This window comes from Trachurus japonicus, chromosome 13 (genome assembly GCF_045865225.1).
Source record: "Trachurus japonicus isolate A0001 chromosome 13, Traja_1.0".
Lineage (NCBI taxonomy): Eukaryota > Metazoa > Chordata > Actinopteri > Carangiformes > Carangidae > Trachurus > Trachurus japonicus.
This window is the reverse complement of record NC_140919.1, coordinates 5,434,228-5,438,426: the sequence shown is the minus strand read 5'-3', so window position 1 is coordinate 5,438,426 and position 4,199 is coordinate 5,434,228. Positions and strand designations below refer to the sequence as shown.

The 4,199-nt window shown below is 44.0% G+C and overlaps 1 long non-coding RNA gene across 1 annotated transcript; it reads left to right on the top strand.

Moving 5' to 3' along the window:
• The first annotated feature begins 481 nt into the window (after nucleotides 1-481).
• Nucleotides 482-1,896, top strand: LOC146975316 (uncharacterized). The gene is made up of 2 exons (XR_015037339.1): nucleotides 482-679; nucleotides 1,513-1,896. It is a non-coding gene; the product is annotated as an uncharacterized LOC146975316 (long non-coding RNA).
• Nucleotides 1,897-4,199: the final 2,303 nt, after the last annotated feature.

Below are 4,199 nucleotides of genomic sequence, written 5' to 3'. Positions count from 1 at the left end.
GCCACGGGCCGAGGTGGAGCCGGTGCCTCTCCCTCTCTCACCAGGTCCTCGCTCACCTCCACTCTTCGGCCCCTAAAGATCTCCGTCTGCCTCGTTATATTTATCAGGTAGGGTGGTGTGTGCCCCCTGAGGCAGGGCTGGACTGGCCATCGGGCATACCGGGCAATGCCCGGTGGGCCGTTGACCCAATGTGGGCCGGTCCGCTGTTTTTTTTTTTTCTTTCTTTCTTTCTAAATTCCTTCCAATTGGGTCAGGCTACAGAGGGCTAGCCGTGTGTGCCAGCATCGACACATATTATTGGTCTATTGTTTGTCATTGTCAATCAATCATGGGCTGACAGGCTCAGAGAGCCCTGACAGTGCTGTCAATCACTACATGAACCAGGGTGGGGCGGGACCTCAATGGGCCGGTGGACGGGCTGCTGCTGCTGAGCCAGTTATAGTAGTGAACGTCTTCGAAACTGTTCCCTAACTTGAGAAACGCCCGGGTGGCGCTGAGAAACAGCGATTAAAAGGCCGGAGTCTCTGGGGATGGAGGCTGCTAAACTGACGGATCTTTAGTGCTGGGGATCACCACCGCCACCCCCCCACCCCCACATCCCCCAGCAGCCACAGGTGCTGCTGCGCCGGGAGACGAGCGAGGAGGACCCGACGATGATGAGCGAGTGGAGGCAGACATGGTAAGTAACATTAGCCTGGGGCTGGCTACACTTCTGAGACATGTCCAAAACAAAGTAAAAAACGTTTTTACATTGAATGTGATAACTGCATAGGCTGCTGGTGAATGCAGCTGCAGCTGCAGCTAACGTAGCTCCTCAGGGATTAAAGCCCTTATTTTTCTAACTTTGATAAATTAACATGTGATAACATATTAGCCCAGAGTGGAAGGGCTGTGACTGTTGGTAGTTGTGGTTGGTTTTGTTTAAATATGCCGAATTGTGATATTATGAATTATTATTGTTCAGATGATTTAGCTAAACTAGCTAACAGCTGCTAACGTCAGCAGTCTCTTGTTGCCGTAGCAACAGCAAACATTCACGTGGAAGCTGAGATAACTTGAATTTTAGCACAAAATACAAGTAAACCTATAGGAAATAATAGTTTAACAATATTTACCATTACGTTTATTGTAATCTTTCAATTCATTTATAGTTTACTGAGTAATAGGTATAATTTGTGTGTAAATGTGTTACTTTTACTGTACTTCTCTAATGGCTGTGCTGTCTTGAGCATGTTCAGGTCACAAAGATCTGACTTTTTTGCATTGGAAAACACTAAAGTGTCCTAATGAAAACACGACAAAGCCATTTGACTATCTTGTTCATAAATGATGGTGACAGGACTTTTTGTTTATGATACACACACTTTCATTGATACGAATACTTGGTTTTGAGCATGTGACATGCTTTTGCAGGTTAAAAGGTTTTGCAGTTTGCACAAAAAGGCTACTTGGCTACATATACTTGTCAGTACACAGATACTGAGTACAAGTTCTGTTTGCTGTTTCTTGCAGGTCACAAATTTGGTGAGGAGTGGAGCTGGCTGGCTGCGGACGAGGAAGTAGGGCAATACATACTTGTGCACATACACATATGAGAATGCATATTCAGACCTGTAATTCTTAGACTTTTTTTTTCAATTCTCTATGGTTTCATAATGACTGAGTCACCTTTAATACAAATGAGTTCCAGCTCTAATGCTGCTACTGTCTGTAATATGTTTCTATTTAGATTATTTGTCAGGATATTTTGTTATTATTGTCCCTGTTTGTCCTTATCTCCCCGTCTCTCTTTGCCCCCCCCCCCCTTCACCCAATTGAGGTAGCGCCCACCTCTAGTCATGACATAATTTCTGTTGTGATTTGACACTAATGAATAAAGATTTATTGATTGATCAATTTTAGTCCTTGAGTTCATAGCTACGTGCTTTATTTGTTAACTGCTATCAAGGAATATGACTGTCCTTTGTAGTATACGTTAGAGAAGACGCCGCAAGATTTGTGGACTTCTACGCTGTGTCCGCTGATCAGTAGCCTTGTGGGCCGGTCTGGACAGAAAATGCCCGGGCTGAATTTTTGTCCCAGTCCAGCCCTGCCCTGAGGACATAGCCCTTTATTACAAAGCTGCCGTTGGGGTACAGCTTCTCCCCAATCCCCTCAAAAAGGGTCTGTTTGGCCACAGAGTGATGGCCACTCTGTTTTTTTAATGACCCCCGGGGCCGGTTTTGGGTCAAACTCCCACGCTGTCACCTTGTGGTCATCTTCAATTGAGAGGACCTTCATCTCAATTTCTCATATGGACCATATTTTTTCATTGTGATCTCCCTCAGGGCCATTCTGAAAGAAAAAGAAAAGCAAACATTTTACATCTGTCTGTCTCTCTCTCTCTTTGTCAGTCTGTCCTTCTAAATAAGAGAAATTAAATTTAAAAAATGGTTTATTTGTCAAGAAGAATGAGCCCAATAATAGACAGGCCACTAATATTTACAGTAAGATAGAGGATAATTACAGTAATAGGCGTATATGATAGATAAATAAATAGATTAATAAAAATACTTTAAATTAGGCTAATATTTATTATTTATTTATCTAATATATATAATTATATATTAATATTTATTATGAATTATTATATTTGTTATTTATTTATATAACTTAAATTACATCTGGTCGATTGGGTCTTTTTCAAGTGGGTCTGCATATGGCGGATACTATTACTGTAACAGTAATTAAAAATCATAGCAGCACCACAAGGTGATCAGCTGGGAGTATGACCCCAAACCAGACCCAGGGATCACCAAAATAAAAAAACTCTATTTGAAGGGATAGGTCAAAACCTCAACGCCAGCAGCTCGTACATAATCAAAGGGTATGGCCTGAGAGGACAGGCTCCGCCCAAGGGGGCAGTTGTGGGTCTGAGAAGTGAGGCTCACTTCCACGTTCAACAAACTGCAATCCCATCTTCTTCCTCTGGGGGCTGGTGTCAGAAAGCAGCATTCCCCATAGACCCCCATGTTAAAATCACCCACTTTACATCCTCAATAAACATGTTAAAAGCCTGGTGTCAGAACGTTTTCTGGTCTCAATCGATAGTTTCTACCCCCACACAGACTCTGAGGGGGGTGAATTTGTTTTTAACTCTACCGTTTTACTGTTATAAGGTTAAAACTCTGGCCAATCAGGGCGCGGAAACGTTGAGTGACAGGTCCGAGCAGCTCTGTGGACAGCTGCTTCGAGGCCAGTGGGCGGGTTCTCGGCCGGCCAATCCAACATGGCGCTGTTCAGGCCGCCATGTTGGAGTCACAAAAACGACTCCCCACAACCAATGGGGGACGTCACGGACGCTACGTCCATTCTTTTTACAGTCTATGGCTCCGCCCGATCAGGTGAAAGCAAGTCCACAGTGTTCTTCAGGGTCCACAGGTGGAGGTGACCGAGGGCGAGGCCCCCCTCTACCCACCGGCCCCACCTCGGCCCGTGGCCTCATGTGAAGAAGGCACAGACCTGCTGACTGTCCAAACGGAGGTGGTGGAGGTAAGTTCTGACATGCTCATTGTCATCTCATTGTTGATTGGTGCATTACGCAGGTTTGTCGCCTAAATCCAGAGCCGCTGTTCATTTACATCAATGGTGGAGCTGGAGCAGGAAAGTCACAAATGATCAAATGCATCTACTCAGAGGCGTCAAAGATTCTGTGTAAACTGCCCAGACATTTAAATCCCCTGTATGGGAACATTTTTCCTTTGACTCCAGAAGTACCATCAGAAAATAGTCCTAATACACCCGTTTAGAGAGCAACTAAGTCTGGTTGGTTTTTTTCTCTAACCCTCCGCCTGGCCATGTGCACTTGTTTACAACTAAGCCGGTGAGAGATCAATAAATGGAGCGGTAGACGCTATCTAGATACACACCTGTGTAACTGTGGGCCTCTGAGGTCTGTATTTAAATGTTTTTTTACGTAATGTAGTTGTAACTTTTTAATTGTGTATTTATTTCAGAATGAAACTACAAGATGTCATTTCCACACGCCCGGACAACCCTTTCTAAAATAAAGGAGCAGCCACGTGTAATTAACTGGATATATGATGAGAATGGAGGAGCAAAACCTGAAAACAGCTAAATGAATAAAAATGCTGTAATAGCAGACAACCAAACAGCTGTGATTTGCCTTTAAAAATTAAAGGCGAATCCTACATCATGCG